This window comes from Corythoichthys intestinalis, chromosome 12 (assembly GCF_030265065.1).
Source record: "Corythoichthys intestinalis isolate RoL2023-P3 chromosome 12, ASM3026506v1, whole genome shotgun sequence".
Taxonomy (NCBI): domain Eukaryota; kingdom Metazoa; phylum Chordata; class Actinopteri; order Syngnathiformes; family Syngnathidae; genus Corythoichthys; species Corythoichthys intestinalis.
Window position 1 is genome coordinate 31,365,876 of NC_080406.1, and position 20,821 is coordinate 31,386,696.

The following is a 20,821-nucleotide window of genomic DNA, read 5'->3' on the forward strand; positions in this document are numbered from 1 at the left end:
CATGAAGATTAATTTCATAATGCAAAAATCTCCACAAGTCATCCAAAATATGGATCAAGTCTGAGGAATTACCGTGGCAATGTCAAAGGGTTATTACGCCATTTCAGGTGTTTAATTAAAGTTAAACATGGTTTTACGGATTGCTGGATGTCTACATCGCAATTGGGATTTGCTGTGCAAATCCTATTTGAAGCAGCGGCTATGAAAATGTCTACTTTTTTTTATCCGTCAAACAGAAAGATATTTATGACGGCATAAATCCAGAGCAGGGATTACCTCCAAGGAGGATAGTTCTCATGAAGGATTTACACTGATGTAAATATTTCTTCTTTTTGTGACCTACTTCTTGTCTGTGGTGGTGTTTTTTTTGCTGGTATTACAGACGTGTGAGTGCAATTATACAGTAAAGAAATAGTAAAGCCGCATCATGTGAGGTCGTCGCCATCTTTAAAGGAATGCGGGCCACAAAAGGTGTTTGAAGTGAGGCTGAGAGCAATGTCCTTTATGTTTTGACAAGCAATTTGGCTACCATCCATTTTGTCTCCAATTTATCATTTCTTTGTGATGGGGGTAACTCTGGATTTTTTGCCCCTTAATTATTCTCAAGTTTGATAACTGCTCATACAAACCAGACCCTTAAACCCAAACTCATCATCCTAACTTCAAACCAGAAACCCTAAACCTAAACCCAAATGACTTAAACACCAGAGCCAAACCCAAAACTTAAACCATAACCTTTAACTCCGCCACAAGGTGTTTAGATCTTTCTTAGCTATCTTGATGGAAACCTAAACCGTATACCCTAATCCTTGCCTAATCCTAAAAATTTAAACCCTAACTTCAAACCCAAAGCGGAACCCTAAATTCTAACTAAAGATGCACCGATACCAATACTAGTATCGGCAAGGGGCGCCGATCCGGCCCGAAATGGTGGTATCGGTATTGGCGAGTACCAACAAAGACGGCGCCGATACCATTTACCGGTCCATTATTATAAAACAAAAAACCCAATGCAGGGGCGTAACAAGCAAATGTAGCGAGACTATAGTGCGAGATGTCAAATGGCGATCAGCAAGGCAAATATCTCGGCAGCCTTCTCTGAGATCACCCGTGCTTAAATGCGGCGTTGATGAGCCTGCATTGGATTCAGGTGCGACGTTAGGAACGCCCCCACTAACAGCCCAACAACAAAACAATCTAACCAGCAGCAGAATGTGACAATAATTTCATGAAGGTTGCACTGTTTGGCCTTTGAGAGGTTTAAAAAAGTTTACTCAGTTCATTCAGAGTTTATTATTATGAATTTCTTTTTACTTTCTTACTGTTGGGCTAGTATTATACTTTGTACTAGTCTTTTTCCTATTTTGCAAAGGTTAGCAACAGCCTGACTATGCCTTGATAGCAATGATTTCACATCCAATTATGTAGCTCTTTGGGGAAAAAAAAAAAAAAAAAAAATTATATATATATATATAAACGGGGTGGTATCGGTATGGTATCGGTATCGGCTGATACTGCAGAGCCAGGTATCGGAATCGGTATCGGGGCCAAAAAATGGTATCGGTGCAACACTAATTCTAACCGATAAACCCTTTCTTTACTCAAACCAAAATCTTTCCCATAGGCTATAGTCTAAACTCCAAAGCCAAACTCAACTTCCACAACATAACCCTGAATTGGTCACCTTATAAACCCTAACCCCAAACACAAAAACCCAACTACAACAAAAACTCACGGACCCCTAAAATTCAACATGTAACCCCAAATTGTTCACATTCACACCTACAATAAACCTCTTAGTACTAACCACTAGCTCTACATTTACCCTAAAAAAAATTGAAGGACCAAAGGGGAATTTCAGAATTTTTGACAACAGGCTTAATCTTCCAGTTAGCGAGGATTTAATTAGTCGGTGGAGTTGATTTCAACAAATTCTGTCTAGTTTGTAAGTTATTTGTTGGTTTCAGGGCTCCGGAGTGGCGAAGCTACTGCTAGTCAATTGGGCAGACGTAGCATGCCAATAAAAAACACCATATGCACACATGAAAATCATCGATGACCCATGCAATCAATAGTGTTGGCCATGTTTTCAGGATAAAGTTAAGTTAAACTTACCGTTGCATGTCAATACTGTATTGGCCCGAATATAAGACGTTGTTTTTATGCATTGAAATAAGACTGAAAAAGTGAGGGTCGTCTTATATTCGCGGTCTAGACATTATACCCATTCACGACGCTAGATGGCGCCAGATATCATTGAAGCGATGTTCTGTCATGACAGATCACAGCTACTCTCACGTTTAACCAGTTTGCATTATTTTATTGCAATGTTTTTCCTTTTTCAGATTTGTTTGAAGACTACAGTTACAGTTAAACTTCACTTTGGTGGTTAATGCAGTTATTGCAATTTTGTTGTTTTATCACAATAGATTGGTTTATTTTAGGGCTGTAAAAATGATCGCGTTAACGGGCGGTAATCGATTTTTAAAAATTAATCACGTTAAAATGTTTGACGCAATTAACGGACTTGACCCGCTCAAACAGATTAAAATGACAGCACAGACCAATGTCCACTTGTTACTTGTGTTTTTTGGAGTTTTGTCGCCCTCTGCTGGCGGTTGGGTGCGACTGATTTTATGGGCTTTAGCACCCATGAGCATTGTGTGATTATTGACATCAACAATGGCGGGCTACTAGCTTATTTTTTGATTGAAAATTTTACAAATTTTATTCAAACGAAAACATAAAGAGGGGTTTTAATATAAAATTTCAGTACTTACAGTAATTGCGGTATGAACAGCATTTAAAATCCAGCAGCTCTGCAGAGGAGCAGGGGGGAGTGCTATCACATCATTTTTTTTTCACTGCTGATTTTTTAATGTCGTAGCCAGCAACAAGTAACCAGTTTATATCGTTCCTCGTTCTTTATACGGAGTTTGTGGAAACTTTCCTTTGCCCATTTCTTCTGTATGTTTCCACAGCCTCTAAATGCACATTTCACCATCCTGCCAGTGTTCTGATAAATTTTGCACTCTCATCAGAATTTGCAACCGAAGCTGTTGTAGCGGTGAATAAGCCCTCTTTTACATTCAGTTGGACTGTCAATGTTATCCAGAGGTGCTAAATAAACAGGTTACATCATAAACATACATGTGCTACACGAATATGCCGTAAATTAATGCTTAACGACACGGCTAAGACGTTAACAGTGAGAGAGTGGCGTGCAGTTGTTGTGTGCAGCTAACATGGCAGGATATGTCGGAGTAGAATTTTTATACATGTCCGTGTAAGTAAATATTACTTTCTTCAAAGAAAGTTTGTAGTGTTCACTTTGGAACTGCTGCATTCGTGGTCCTGCAGAACTGCAATTTTTGATGGGGTGCAAAATTTGTCAGAACACCGGCTGTCTGTTAACTCAGCAGACTGATGCTGCAATCGACGAAGGTGGGAAGTCAGAGTTTCCAAACTCCGATCTGGAAAAATATTGCAACGACTCCACTATTTGATCGCTTATGAGAGGGCAGGTTTGCTGGAGGTCAAAATGTCTTTTGATGGCCAAAATAAAAACAACTTGTGGTGATCAGCCATATGAGCTGTTTACATTCACTTGGAACGCTTTGAGGTCGCAATTTATACCCTCCGAGCGGGATAAGTCCGACTTCCCACCTTCCTCGAATGCAGTGTGAGCACGAGTGGCCGAAGCACTCCTCTCTGTTGTGGTTGTATCTAAAAAATCTAAAAAAAAAATTGTCCTGCTTAATGAAATGAATAATGGCAGTTTTTTTGTGACATTGTTTTGGCAGCATGGGTGTTTTGGAACAATGATCTGCACTTTGAATTTATTTGACTATGTTGGATCGTAGATCTGTATCGTTTTTTATTGGCCCTATTGACTCACGTTGGCCACTCCGGAGCTCTGAAACCAAAAAATAACTTACAAACTGCATGGAATTTGTTGAAATCAACTCCACCAAGTAATTAAACCCCTGCTAACTCCCAAGATTAAGCCTTATGTCAAAAATTCTGAACTTCCGCTTTAAAAGGACCCCAGAAGTCCACCAAAACCCAAACCAAATAAATGTTTGCTTCCCTAATAGAAATCAGAAAGTTCTGGTATGTCAAGTCAAGTCACATATATTTATATAGCCTTTTAATAACAATAAACGTCTTAAAGGGATTCACAGGCCCACTGTTGACATCAATTATCAAAATCGACTGGTCCTGAACCCCCAGAAAAGCCAGGAAAAACCCCAAACACCTCGATACCCTGATATCAGAACCTCTAAACATCAATCCAGACACTCCATTTTCTAGCATTCCCAAAGGTATCATTAGTCGCAGTTTGGCTAATAGCTAATAGCACTGAAGATAAACGCCTCTGTTTTAGTTTGACTCACAATAATGTTTACATCAATTTGGATTTGTGCAGACTTAATGCCGACATAGCATAAACATCAGGATGCCATGTTTCGACATCGTCCAATGTTGCTAGTGGTTTTGCGAGAGGTGGTCGTGTGTGATACACGTGTTGAGGGAAAAGCATCAGCAAGGTCAGTGAGGCCCCCAGCCTCCAGTATGAAACCACACACACATATACAGTGATTATATGAAGCCGAAGAGCTCTTATTAAGTGTGCTGGGCTGCTTCTGGTGTATCATTAGCGCTCCCAAGTCATAACATGCCAGGCAATATGACTACGTAGTGTGTATGTACTCGGACATGTACGCGCAGCCTTGTCTGTGTGCAGAGGAGACAATTGCGGTGTATTCAGGCATGCGTTTGTTCTCACATGACTGATTTAATACATGTGGTGGTTGTGTGTCTGTGTGTGTAAGGTACAAAAACCTAGCGAATGCAAGCTCAGAACAAAATGGCTGCCCATGAACTCATTCTCCGTTTCTGTTAAAGCATCACTAAGGAAGTTTTCAACCTTAAAATATTTTCAAAACATTTGTGATATTTCAACAGACAACTAGTTGAATGGCACCTCTGTTATGGCCTGAAAGGGTCTGTATTGCTTTCACAGACAGAAGACAGAAGTCGATGCGAACGCTTTCGTGCAAATTCTGCAAAGATGGCAGAGCAACAAAAGGGACTAAAAAAAGAAAATGGGAGGCTACAAGGATAAAAGGACACTCAGGAATAAACATCGGCGCGGCTTTCACTTGCTGGCGTGACAAGCGGGGGCGGAGGGCTGGTGGGAGATTTCGGTACAAAATCAAAGTTTCCTATTTGCAAATTCGTGATATGATATTGTTAAGCCACTACTGGATTCATTACCTCATCACTTTTCATCCTTCTGCCAGGCGCTGGTAACAGAAATGTCATTCAATCCAACAGCAGGCGACCGGGAGATCGGGATTATACATTACTGTGCACTGGTGCTCATGGGAAATGCAGTTTTAAGGCAAAACAATACGGGTTTTCCTCCACCTGCGCCTCTAAAATCAACCAAAACTGAAAGTTCCCTAAGTGTTGTTTTAATATCTTTGAAACCATAATCAGTATTGCACTAAAACGAAAAATCTTTCAAACCCGAAGTATTACCCTACCCTTTAATTTTCCTTCAGCATTTAGCCCTAACCCTGATTAACCTACCAAATTGCTTGGTTTTCGATGAAAAAAAATCAAAACAAAACAAAACAAAACAAAACCGTATTGGCCCCAATTACAGTTACAGATTACTTCTCACAAACAGTAATTGAGTTAGTAACTCGGTTACCTCAACATAAGAGGAATTAGTTACTCGGCAAAGTAACTGACGTTACTTTTAATGTTCTACACGTCATTACATGATCCATTCTATAACGTCTTCCACATCAAATATGTTTATATTAACTGATTGAATTGAACTGTCTTTTTCAACCCCGCCCAAAAAACAGACACTTTTTATATTTTTTAAAATTTAACCTATATCACAGTGTAATGGTATACAAACTTTAATTTTCAAATGCTGTGAGAAAAAAGCCTTTTCCTGTTGTACTGAACCATGACTTGTGTGTACCGTCACACCCATAATATACATAGATATATTTTTCAATATGCAAATGCAAGGTCCTTGCGAGATGCTAGGTCTTTGCTGTAGTTTTTTTGATAAAACACACACACACACACACACACACACGTTTTATTGATACGTCATTCAAGAAAAGTTTAGGGCAAGTGACTATTTTTGCCAATAAAAAACAAAAACAAATTATTATATTGCAGCATCTACTAGGACAACGCCCACTTGGTGATGATAATGCATACTGAACAGGAAAGCAGTCAATTATTTCAAACTAATTGTACCCACCTGAACGCCACAAACTGTGTGTAAAAAGTTTCCCGAGCGTTTAACATGACACTCGCCACGCTAAATGCTAATGCTAGCGAGAACGCAAATGCTATGCTAACGAACCGAGCCCCCTAGCATCGCCCTTGCACAGCGTCACAACCCACTTCCCTCCTTCCCCCCTCATGCTCTGCTCTCTCAGTGTCTCCGCGTCATTCAACCAAATTGTAGTAACGGGAGCCTCACATCCTTAGTAACGGTAACGGTGTTGCAAAGATGGGAAAAGCAATTAATTGCATTCTCACTACTGACAAAAAAACGCCTTTAGTAACGCTGTTATACTCTAACGGCATTATTAACTCATTCACTCCCAGCCATTTTCACCGGAGCAAGGCCCTTCGCTTCCGGCCGTTTTACTGGATTTTGACTGATTTCGCAAGGCCCACAGAAAATTCTGTTCTATTGCTATACAAACATGGAACCCACCAAAAGAAAAAAAGTTAGTTCATATCTTTTTCCATTCTTTAGAAATCAGCATTAGAAAATAGCTTAGTTTGAGTAATTTTCCAATTTCTGATGAAAAAAACAGAAAAATTGAGCTTTTTGTGAAAGCATACATTTCAAACATAACTGACTTAGACACAGCTATTTTTTGCTTTAGTTACATCCCGAACATCTGAATAATGGTTTCTTTTTACAAAACAAGATAAACAACAAGACAGATAGAGCTTTTGATAGCAAAGTAACATTTTATTTACACATAACTAACTGAAAGATGACGCTGCTCTGGCTGCAACAGCTGGTTAAACTTTCCCTCATCGGTGTCTGTCTCATAAAGATGATTTTTTTTGAGTCTTTGCGGGCTCTGCTCGCGAGCAGAACGGACTCAAAGGCATATTCCGCTGCACTAGTGGTCCCAGTCGTTCTGCTCAGTCGTCCAGCGCCTGGCATCCCGGGCGTCCTACCGGTTGTTCTGCTGGGTCGTCCGCCGCCTGGCATCCATTTGGTCGTCGCGGCTTGGCCGTTCGTTGCCGTTGAATAGGGTTGCAGGTCTTACCAAATGCGCTACTGCCCTCCAGTGGCCAGTTTTATTGCTTTCAAATGGATTTTCAGCTTAGTGCTTTGGAGCTAAATTGAATCAGAACACAGAGATGTGTTTTTTGTAGGGCTGTCAAAATTATCGCGTTAACGACCGGTAATAAATTTTTTAAATTAATCACGTTAAAATATTTGACGCAATTAACACACATGTCCCGCTCAGACAGATTTAAATGACAGTATAGGGAAATGCCCACTTGTTAATTGTGTTTTATCGAGTTTTGCCACCCTCTGCTGGCGCTTGGGTGCAACTGATTTTATAGGCTTCAGCACCCATGAGCATTGTGTAAGTAATTATTGACATCAACAATGGCGGGCTACTGGTTTATTTTTTGATTGAAAATTTTACAAATTTTATTAAAACGAAAACATTAAGAGGGGTTTTAATATAAAATTTCTATAACTTGTCCTAACATTTATCCTTTAGAACTACAAGTCTTTCTATCCATGGATCGCTTTAACAGAATGTTAATAATGTTAATGCCATCTTGTTATAATAAACAAATACAGTCCTTATGTATCGTATGTTGAATATATATCTTGTGTCTTATCTTTCCATTCCAACAATAATTTACAGAAAAATATGGCATATTTTATAGATGGTGTGAATTGCGATTAATTACGATTAATTAATTTTTAAGCTGTAATTAACTCGATTAAAAATTGTAATCGTTTGACAGCCCTAGTTTAAAAAAAAAAAAAAAAAACGTAAAAGACGTATAAATACGTCTTTGGGACACTGAAACAATTAAAAATAGAATGTATTTATACGTTTTTGGGAGCAAATGAATTAACAGCACTGACAACAACAACTATAGATGATCCCGCCCAACCACCCCTTTAGTCTAAGCCTATCGATCAAAGAATCTGTTATAATGCTGGGGAGGTAGGAGGCTTGACTCCTAGTGGTTCCCATGAAAATTGAACCCTAATCCTGCACTACAAATAATAACGACTAACCTTACAATCTAACTCCATTCAACTCATTGTAACTTCTCAGACTTTTGACACATTCTTACGCACTAAAGTCACAGCTGACGACATTGTGATGCTAACTCCGTGACTTCATGAATCTAATTAATTCCAGACCTGGACTCGACTGTGACCTGTCCTAGTTCGGAGCAGTCACTGGTATTTGTCCACCTTCTTCCGAATAAACCAAAAGTTTATCTGACCTAGATTATCGTGAGCTCTCCCTTGGGTGGGCTCTGGCTCGAGGCTTGTACTAGAACAATTCAGGCTCCGTCAGAGCTTTGGACGGTCGGGAGGTGGTGACTCGGCAGGTTGGTAAGTCTGAGACGTCAAGGGTGGCGGCAGGGTGTATTTGGCCAGTTGTAAGAGGTAAGGCGGGGTAAATCCAGCTGACCCGGCAGAGTAGGCTTCATGGTGGACACTTGCCGAGGGGCAAAAGGGGGAATCTAGAAGTTGAAAGAAGTGAAGGATGGAAAGGAAGTCACACAGTATTTGAAGCGATGGTACACTTGTTGGAAATGTTCAACTTTTAGAGTGGCGATGAGAGAAGTAGCTACCTCTTCTGTTTAGATTAGGGGTGTGACAAAATCGAAATGGTGATATATCGTGATACTTTGTATCCCAAAAGGTGATCGATATGCTCCTGCAAGAATCGAGATATCATTTTAAAAAGGTGTCAATGTCTTTAAAAAAAAAAAAAAAAAAAAAGGAACCAACAAGTTGCTACCAAAATCTTCCACCATAATAGTGTCTCAGTTAACTCTAAGGCTGCCATTGACGTTGCTCGACACCCAATCCATTCAGACTGGGAACGTTAGTTCATTCCATACCAGAGCATTCACAGTCATTCTGTCAGATTTTCAGGGCATTTATAGGTCACTTGCTGTTCATTTTCGGGCATTTCCAGGTAATTTCCTGTTGAGTTTGAGTCACTGCCTATTCATTTGGGTGATTCCCAGGTTACTTCCTGTTCCTTAACACAAAATAAACAGGAAAGTGTACGGGTGTAACGGTACATGTATTTGTATTGAACCGTTTCGGTACGTGGTGCTCGGTTCGGAACGGAGGCGTACCGAACGTGTTTCTGACGTAATGTAACACTTTTCAAGGCTGTGAGTCGATCGGGTTACAGTTTCTTTGTGTGGATTATATTTACTCAGTCTTCTCTACTATAGTGAGGACCAACACGGTAGGTCAGTATAACGCAGAAACGTCAACGGTGCGACAACATGGCCGCCGCGAGAACGCAGTGAAACTCGGGCGTTAAAGTCAATCAGTCAATGCACACCAGTCGCAGTGCGGCCGCGTGTTAGACGCGTCCCAGAAGTGGCTCAGCACTACGCACGCGAAAAGAACAGCAGAGTTTATTATTTGACGCGAGACGTGACCCTCCTGCATCAATACTACTACCGGTAGCTAGGATCGGGCAGACTGGAGGTCACTCGTGTAAAAATACGGTGGAGCCGGTCTATTTTCAAACTCATATGCAATCGTAACCCACTTTTTGAGTCCATCAGATCTCTTGAGTGGTAGATCGGGGCACAGTTGACTTGTCTTTGTTGATTTACTGCTGTCTTCTCTGCTATAATAATAACCAACGCGGCCCCGTGTTCAATACAAAACCCTCCTACTGCAACAAAACAAGTAGGAACTAATATTCACATAGGAACTAAAGTTATACAACATAAAATATACAATATAAATGAATACTACATCACATTTGTAAAATACAAACACATAATAAAATAAATACTAGCCCATTTAAAAAAATAAATTGAAATGAACTAAACCACCTGTAATTAAATAATATGAATAATACGCAGATCCTGCTTACACAATTAAATTTATTAATTTCTGTGTGGCGCTTTACCTTGAGAAAATCGGAGCTATCCGGCGTGAAGGTCGCCACGGAGCCAGAATTTTTGTTTATTTATTTTCATTTTGGCGGAAGGGGGTCAAACCTCCTAATACTACTGAAATGCAAAGAAAACTGTTTTGGCATAGTTATTTCTATAGCACATAAAAACTGATTTTGATTCAAAATTGTATTTTTTCAATGATTTGCAAAATTAAGTTAACAAACACAGCAATAATCCCAACTTCCATCTCCTAATTTTTATTTTCCCTCATTTCCTCACATACTAAATGCCAAATCTCAATTTTAAGTACTTAAGAATATTAAAATTGAAGTTAATGTAAACATTTACTTTTGATATTTTTAATAACAAAGATATAAGTAAAAGACATTCAGAAAAATAAGTACAAATGACTTAAATTATGCAGAGTGAAATGGGATATATTTTGAACATCGCGCCAGCATTGACTTTTTAAATCATACGGAAATGAATTGGTAGCCTCACATAAATGAATATAAGTCCAAAGTGCATAGTGACAGCTAAGATTTTCTGAACCTCCACATCAGAGCAAATAAAACTAAATATGATAAATAATCCTCCTCAACTCTTTCCTTGCTCTTAAAGATTTGATCCATTTTCTGTTGCATTGCCCTTTTTTTGTCGCATCAATTAAACAAACTTTTTTTTTACTGTTCCAGAAAACATGCACATTTCAACCAATCAGAGCTAACTATCTCTGCTAATCACATGTCAGTATGTCAGCCAATTGAACGGATAAATGAGTTCAGGCGTTTTGCTTTGCTGCGTGCATTTGCCCATTAACGTGACTCATCATCGTCAGACTCAGATAACTGCAGAAACTGGGGAAACCTCCATGCCGTCCGTGGAATAAAATAAATAATAAATATCCGTGGAAACGGATTACGCTACAAAAGCACTTTATTATGCTTGTTGTTAAAACTTGTGTAAGTAAATCTGATCTTGGTAGATTGTTTTCTTCCTGGAGATGAAATGCATGTGTGGCAGCTTAGTATTTTTTTTTTTTTACGTAGCGTTTTGACAGTTGCCGTCATATTTTCGGAATCAAAGCACCGTGTACGCCTACAGCTGAATCTTATACCAAAACTGCGTTCCTGCCCTGGATCTTATACCGGAACTGCGTTCCTGACCGTTCTTGCCCACTTTAACCCCTGCGTTGCACCCCTAGGAGAGTGACTCATAAAATTCCTCAAAATCAACAGAAAATAACTGAAAATCAAGAGGTAAATGACCTTAAATGGCCCAAAATTACCTCATTGCCTGGCATAGGCTGCTACTGACGGCCATAGACGTTCAATCCGTTTGAAGTGGGCGAATCAACGACTGTTCATTCGCTGCCATCCTCCCAGTTCAAATGGATTGGACGCCTACGAGTGATAAACTCATTCCAATTCACAGCAGAAGCTTGTTCTTCTGTTTATTAGTTGTTTTTAAAATATCCTAGAATGATTTCCTGACCGATGTATCGATAATCGTTGGATCGCCATATCGTCAGATCATCGTGTCATCGTTATCGTGAGCTTTGTATCGCAAACCGTATCGTATCGTGAGGTATCACGAGGTTCCCACTCCTAGTTCAGATGTCACTGAAGCCATTGAAGTAGTTTCGAGAAGGTTACATTCAAAATAATACTGGCACCTGAGGTCATTGGATATCATGATCTCCTCCTCTTGGGTTTGCATCCCATATGAAACAAGTGTAAATTTGAGTTACTAACTGTGATTTGCACATCTGCCTTACAGTTCTGAGGTTGAGTATTTCAATGTGTGGAATTTGCAGAGTATCCCCATATTTGTGTTTCCCACTGCGTTCCGAATACATACTTCAAATCAAGGCTTTAAATAGTTCTTTGGTATGATAGTGAGATTGTAAATGGTTAGATAGATATATGAGATATCCTTCTGGGAGTCTTTTTAAAGTGTGTTTGGGTTGATCTTTACCCCACCAACATGGCTGCTGACAAGAAACAGACATTGCTCTATACCTTACTAACATGGCCGCTGACATGAAACAGGCATTTTTATGCCATCATTACTGTTGGATAGATTGATGCCATTTGTGGACTTTAACAGTCTAAAACGCTCACACGGTTGTGGTTCGGGTATTCCCCTAGCTAGTGTAGTTGTTGGAGCAGCTTTAGTAGGATTGCTTGTTTTGGCAGCTTAACGACGTTTATGCTTCTTGAACTACACAAATCACAGCAAAAACTAACATGTGCTGCCTGAAGTCATTTTATTCTGTCAGATCACGGCCAAACATTTGCTGCATTGGCGACATTTGTCAATCTAGACAACATTAGCTTCAGCCATTGTGCCAGGTCACACTTGCAGGTGTACCTAATGTTTTGGCCAACTGGATTTAGGATCTCACTTAGTGCTACAGTCGTCACACACAGAGAAGTACACAACACATCCAGTTACAGATGTGAACAACCACACACACACCCATAAAAAAAAAAAAATCACATAAGTAAACATGGTCACATACATAAACGCACACACAATGAAACACATGCTAGGGCTGCCGCGATTAGTCGACTAATTGACAACCAACCAATCAATCGTTAAATTAATCAAAAATTATTTTGATAGTTGGATAATCGTTTAAAGGCATTGTTGACCTAAAATGGTCCAAATCCTCTTTTTTGAGGCTCTTAATGGTAAATATTATTTTATTTTTATATTTTTCTTAACATTTGTTATTGCAAAAAAGAGTGGGGAAACTGTTAATTTTGTTTGATTTTTTTTCAAATTTTATTTTTGAAATATTTTAAATCAAAAAGGGAAAATAGTATATACAGTGGTATGAAAAAGTATCTGAACCTTTTAGAATTTCTCACATTTCCGCATAAAATCACCATCAAATGTGATCTGATCTTTGTCAAAGTCACACAGATGAAAAAAACAGTGTCTGCTTTAACTAAAACCACCCAAACATTTATAGGTTTAGGTATAGGGGGAAAAATATATAAGTGAACCATCACATGTAATATTTTGTGGCCTCCCCTTTGGCAGCAATAACTTCAACCAGACGCTTTCTGTAGCTGCAGATCAGTCTGTCACATCGATCAGGACTAATTTTGGCCCATTGTTCTCTACAAAATTGCCTTAGTTCAGTCAGATTCCTGGGATGTCTGGAATGAATTGCTGTCTGTAGGTCATGCCACAGCATCTCAATGGGGTTCAAGTCTGGACTTTGACTTGGCCACCTCAGAATGTGTATTTTGTTCTTCTGAAACCATTCTGAAGTTGATTTACACCTGTGTTTTGGATCATTTGTCTTTTTGCAGCATCCAGTCTCTTTTTAGCTTCAAATGTCTGACAGACGGCCTCAGGTTTTCCAGCAAAACATCCTGATAAACATATAATTCATTCTTCCATTAATGATTGCAAGTTTTCCAGGCCCTAAGGCAGCAAAACAGCCCCAAATCATGATGCTCCCTCTACCATGCGTCACGGTGGGGATGAAATGTTGATATTGGGGAGCTGTTCCATTTTTCCTCCACACATGACGTTGTGTGTTACTCCCAAACAATTCAACTTTGGTTTCATCAGTCCACAATATATTTTGCCAAAACGTCTGTGGAGTGTCCAAGTGCCTTTTGCGCACATTAAATGAGCAACAATGTTTTTTTTAGACAGCAGTGGCTTCCTCCGTGGAGTCCTCCCATGAACACCATTCTTGGCCATAGTTTTACATATAGTTGATGTGTGCACAGAGATATTGGACTGTGCCAATGATTCCTGTAATTCTTTAGCAGACACTGTAGAGTTCTTTTTTTACCTCTCTGAGTATTCTGCGCTGAACTTTTGGCGTCATCTTTGGTGGACGGCCACTCCTTGGGAGAGAAGCAACAGTGCCAAACTCTCTCCATTTCTCGACAACTTCTCTGACTATCGATTGATGACCATCCAGACTTTTAGATATTGTTTTGTATCTTTTCCCAGCTTTATACAAATCAACAGTCCTTGATCGCAGGTCTTCAGACAGCTCTTTTGACCGTGCCATGATGCACATTAGACAATGTTTCTCATCAAGACAATTCTTACCAGGTGTGTGTTTTATAGTAAGCAGGGCAGCTGTAAACTAGTCATCGGTGATTGGGCACACACCTGACTTAATTTTTTGGTAAAAATTGGTTTCAATTGCTATTTACGTCTCCTTAGGCAGAGGGTTCCCTTCCTTATTTTTCCCCCTTCTGATCATTGTTTGCATGCTATCCTCATTAAAATAAGAAAACCTATAAATGTTTGGGTGGTTTTGGTTTAAGCAGACACTGTTTTTACATCTTTGTGATTTTGACAAAGATCAGATCATATTTGATGGTGATTTTATGCAGAAGTGTGAGAAATACCAAAAGTTTCAGATACTTTTTTATTCCACTGTAGAAATAAGCAAGATGTTTGATATTGTTACTTTCTTTATTCAGATAAATTGCTACTTCCTTCATTGCAGTCAATACATTTTTTTACTGTCAAAGGACTTATGATTTATATCTTCTGTGATTGGTAAAGTGCCATTTTTAGATCCAACTTTGAGTGGCTTTCTGTTTATTTCTTTGCCTTTAGCCTTTTGTTGCAAAAAAGACTTTGATTTGTATGTTATGTTTGAACACACTTTCTGACTATTTTTATGACTACTACTAATTTACCACATCTAGACCCCCATATATAGCAAAACACATTCAAACTTACTTAGAATATGAAAAACCTATAAATGTTTGGGTGGTTTTAGTTAAAGCAGATACTGTTTTTATATCTGTGTGATTTTGACAAAGATCAAATCAAATTTGATGGTGGTTTTATGCAGAAATGTGAAAATTTCCGAAAGGTTCAGATACTTTTCCATTCCACTGCACTTATTTTTGTACTTCTTAATTCCTCGATGAAATTAATTCAAATTTAAAATGTACTGTATTTAGAAATATTTTTTCTACATTTGAAATATACTAGTATTTAAAAATGTTCTTAATTTTTAAAGAACATTTTTTTTTAATTAACAAAACAACAAACAAAACCAGCAAATATTGTCTTTTTTATTTAAAAGGAACATTTTAAATTAAAAAGGAAAATAGTGAAGTATGAAATTCATCCAAATTAGAAATATGCGATCATCTGATTTTTCTTTGGACAGAATGCTAGTTACATGATAGTAATAATCCAACTTTTCGCTGAAGTTTTTGGTTCAGATGCATATTCCCAGCTAAAATACAGTAACAATTTGTACAAGAACCATTTCGTCGACTAATCACAAAAATAAAATTTGATTAATCAACCATCCCAAAAAAATCATTTGTGTCAGAACTAACATACACATGGGGACACACTGAAAGAGACACAAAGAACATAATTCCACACAGTTATAGACACTTCCACAGAGTCTCACATGCACGTGTATAAGTGCAAGCACAATGGCAGGAATCCAGCGGTGTTGTTCTCCTTACTTGGCTTTGCTCCTACGCGCCACATGTTTTCATTTGATGTTATGACAGCACACTTGACCTCCTGTGGAGGGAAAAAGGGAGCCTCAGTCTGTCATGCTTTCAAAACACCTTTCAAAATAGCAACACTAAAGCGCGTGTGTGTGTGTGGGAGTGCATTCAGGTGTGAACCCTCATAAAGAGTGTCCAAAACAAGTATGTTAATGATGACGTCATCATCATTATGAGAATCTGTACTGTAAGTCATAGTCAAGCTCTGCAATGTTGCTTGCTTGTTATCAATGGCTGTCAGTGTCAGTTTAGGACAACGAAACTTATTTTTGAATTTTTGAAAGTTGTTTACAAAACAAACTACCGTAATTTTCGGACAATAAGCCGTTACTGTTTTTCCCCTCATTTTGAATCCTGCGGCTTATAGTCCAGTGAGGCTTTTTTTAAAATTTATTTGGGTTAATAGGTAACACGTTATCTGACAGTGGCGTCATAAGACTGTCATAAGACTGTTATAATTATGACATGACACTGTAATGGGCTTTAATGAAAGCTTGAAACAGATGTCATTAAGTGTCTCCGGAAAATTTTATCACTCACTCAATTTATGACCACTTCGGATCTTTTACAGCCATTCAAAACTGAGATAATTTGCTGGATGACACTAAATGACATTAGTCATAAGCATTCATTAATGTTTTTGACAGTGTCGTGTCGTAATTATGACAGTCTTATGACACAACTGTCAAATAAAGTGTTACCGGTTAATATCTTTTGGTGTAAATATCCCATAATACAGTAAGGATAGCTCAGTCTTATAGTCCGTTGCCGCTTATACAAACACAACAATGTTGAAATAATGCCATTTTCGTTTCAAATTTGGTGGGTGGCTGCTTATACTCAGGTGCGCTTTATTGTCCGAATATTACGGTAAATGATTAAAACTAGAACGAAATACCATTTTAGTTAAATGAAATTAATATACATTGTAATTAAAATGAAAAACAGTAACTAACTGAAACTAAAGTATATTAAAATTAATACACGAATATCTCTCTTTTCATATTCTATCCAAAGAAAAACAATTTATACACGTAATGTATATTTTATACAGGTACATCACACACCTGACAAATAACCAGTGTTGTTAATAACGGCGTTACAATATAATGGCGTTACTAACGGCGTTATTTTTTTTCAGTAATGAGTAATCTAATTAATTACTTTCGGCAACGCCATTACCGTTACTGAGGCGGGAAAGGCGTGCGTTACTATGCGTTACTAAGTTGGTTGAATAAAAAAAGTCTGAGAGAGACGGACTCACGGAGACGAGAGAGCAGAGCAGGAGTGGGGAGGACGCCGTTGCAAACGCGATGCTAGATGGCTCCAATCGGTCTTTGTCAGTCACGTGCCCAAACTAGCGGACACGCTTCCATGCGCCATTTTGAGTGTACCACGGATGTAAACAAACCAGAACAGGAGTAGCTCCGACGCCACATAACTGCTTCCAACGTCATCGCTGGATATAAAATAAACTCCCTCGTTTACCTGAGTGTAGCCATAGCCTACAAACTACGCCCACATGATACGGTAGATATCACATATTACAGAACTAGATGCAAATGACAGACACGGCTGCATTGGCAACATGTTTTAAGGACTACATGCGTTAGTAAACAGCCGCCATCTTAAAGCAGTAAACCTCGCAGGAAGGCTCTGACGTAGAGATCCTTCCTCGCGAACCTAAGTAACTTTTTAAAAATTTTATTTTAAAATGCTCCTAAATCGGCAAAATCTTGACTTAAATCTATCTTTAAATGATGAAAACTTAAAACTTACACATGTTGATTGTTGAAAGTTGACAAAACGGTTGATTCACAACTTTAAATGATTTCCACACATAGCAAAGGTTACTATCTAGTTATCGCAAGACCCTTGTGTCTAGTTAAGTGGAGGGTAAAGAATTGGGCTAGGGCCAATTGTTCCCAAAACCCTTTAAACTTCACATTGTGTGACCTTTTTTTTTTTTCTTTTGAGAAAAAAAAAACATGAAAATTATCACTAGTTACTTTGCCAAGTAACTAATTACTCTTACATTCAGGTAACTGAGTTACTAACGCAATTACTTTTTGGGACAAGTCATTTGTAACTGTAATTAATTACTTTTTTAAAGTAAAATTAACAACACTGCAAATAACCCATCGTATTAAAAACTAAAACAAAAAATAACAAAAACCCAAATAAAACTAATCATTTCAAGAGCAATAAAGTTAAAATTTAGCGAATCCACTCTAAAACCAATGACAAGTAATTAAATTAGAGTGGGGAAAAATCTAAATGAAATACAACTCTAATTTAAACCAATGACAAGTAATTAAATTAGAGTGGGGGAAAAATCTAAATGAAATACAACTATAATTAAAAAAAAAAAAAAAAGAAAACAATACAAAACTATTATAACCTTTTTCCACACCCAGAAATGAGTTAAATAATGCTGTCAGACCTTACTCAACAAAAATTGTTTTCTCCATCATAACTCGTAAATAGTAAAAGTTTTCATTACACTTGTTTATTTTATTAAAATGAGTGTTTATTTTATTAAAATAAGTAGTTGACCCCTCCTACCCCCCAGTACAAATCACAAGACCAGCATGCAGCATTTCCTCTAGGTGACCTCTGACCTTTTTGTTTATGATCTGACCTTTGAGCGGTCGGGACTCTCTCATTGGGTCCTTGTCTCTATCCGTCGCTGTCCGGGTTGCGCCCGGTGGTCCTGGCCCCCCTCCTGAGGTGGAATGCAGACCAGAGACCTCTTGGCTCCTGCCCCCTCCGCTGCAATACGTGAGCGACGCTGCGAACGTGACGGCTGACTGACACGCTCGGATGTTGACCGAAGTGCTTATCTGGCGTCGATTAGCTTCAGGGGCTGATCGGTCCGGCTGTGCGCTTTCGATTTGCTCCCAGTCCAAAAACAAGAGGTAGCAGGTTACTTCCGGATGGCAGAAAAATACTGACCGCCACTGAACTGACCTAAAAAAAATGACAATAACTTTCTAGTTTTTAGTGTGGCATCAACTAATGCACCAAAAAATCCGATGTTTTGGTGTTTCCCATCTGACGTGTTTTCGAATGAAACGAGAGAAAAATAAGTTATTTTTGGTGCCAAGTTTATAAAAAAATTTGATTCCCCCCCACCCCCCTCTCAATTTTAGTATTTATTTTAAACAGAACCTCGGACTTAAAGGTTGTAATAAGCCATAATTGTTCTCTTATACTAAAATGGAATTAGAAACCCATAAAATATTGCCATTGATTTAAAAATCTATAATATTTAGTACATGTTTTGACCTACGGAGAGCGCCATGTTTTAAGCGCGCAATGGATGCTCGGAGTGATGATGTAGACGGTAATTCTCACTGAACGAATTCTACCAGGTTACTGCAATTCCTTCTACACGGCGAGACGTCCAACACATGCGCTCATCGGTTAAAAGCGGCAAGTACTTAGTATTTGTGTCTTTTTTTTAGTCTTTTATTGCCTTTTCATTGCCTCAAAATACTTTTAGCATGTGATTCCCTCTCATACTTTTAAGGATTGTGTTTTCTTGTGGTAGCTTTAAAGCAGATCTGTTGACCACATCAGTCACGCAGCGTATTTAAACCACACTTACTAAATATTACTACGTTTAGGTATTTTCTTAAGGGATCTTTAGTATGTTCTGTTTGTATGCATCTAAACTAAACAAGCTGAAAGCGCACCGTGGTATTTTGGGTGTCAAATTCGCCTCTTGTAGAACGTTTTGCCGGTGTAGCAGAACGTTTTTTTTTCTACTCTCGTCTTGTCTCATACCGTCTTTCCTGTTCATTTTACTTTTGCTGCCCATGCTCATTAATGTTCCACTCGGGTTGAAATTGAAAGGGTTGAACAGATGCCATGTTTATGTCGCTCGAGTCATACTCTGGAAGCCCAGTAGTGTAACCATGTGACGTCACCGCCCTGCGATGTCAACAGCAATGGCGAAAAACGAAATCATCAAGAGATGTTTCAATATCAAATTACCATATTGGCCCAAATATAAGATGGTGTTTTTTGCATTGAAATAAGACTGAAAAAGTGGGAGTCGTCTTATATTCGGGGTCTAGATATTATACCCATTCATGACGCTAGATGGCGCCAGATATCAGTGAAGCGAATGATGAACTTGAGGAGTAATGTTCTGTCATGACAGATCTCAGCTACTCTCAAGTTTAACCAGTTTGCATTCTTTTATTGCAATATTTTTCCTTATTCAGATTTTTTTCAAGACTACAGTTACAGTTAGACCTCACTTTGATGGTTAATGCAATTATTACAATTTTTTTGTATTATCACAATCGAGTGGTTTATTTACATTTCAAAAACCAGAAGCCATTCATTTACAAATGTGATTGCACTTTAGTTTACATATTTAAATGTTCAGATATTTAGATTTGAATGAGGCAAAATAACATACTTTTTCTCTCAAATATATTGTTATAATCATATGTTTTAGATGTTATTTTCTGTATAAAAATGAATTTGGTGTTCAAAAGTCTTTTTTCAAACTTGAGTCTTGAAAAAGAGGGGGTTGTCTTACAATTAGGGCCATCTTATATTCGTGCCAGTACGGTATTTTAAGACATAATAACGTTTATCTTTTAAGTACTACAAGTCTTTTTATCCATGAATCCCTTTAAAAATGTCTTTTCAAGTCTAAAGTTTGGAATTTTTGTTCATGAAAACAACCTTGGTTTGAGCACAGTGATTGTGAACTTGCCGAGTACATCCAGTAGTATGCCAGAGAATCACTTGTATACTTTTTTACACAATTTTCGATGAGAATTTTTTTTGTTCCACACATTCGTACATTTCTCCTTTTCTTTATTAAGTTTACTTAAGTTTCTTATATTAGTTCTTACGTTTTTGCTTCTAAAATTAATTAATGGTCAAATGTTTGTCATGTAATATTAAAGCTATTGTTTTATGTTGATTTTTCTTTCCCTTACTGTGAAATGTTTGAGCATTTCTTGCAGTATTCTCAATGATTTAAAACCCGATTCAATGAAAATTGTTTTATATGGACAATTTTTGTGATTTGTTGAGAGGATACGCGGAAAAAAAGATGAATGAAT

At 38.2% G+C, this 20,821-nt stretch overlaps 1 protein-coding gene across 8 annotated transcripts in view; it reads left to right on the forward strand.

Moving 5' to 3' along the window:
• LOC130926637 (rho GTPase-activating protein 20) overlaps window positions 1-20,821 on the forward strand; it is a 164,643-nt gene that overhangs the window by 84,526 nt on the left and 59,296 nt on the right. The window lies entirely within an intron of this gene.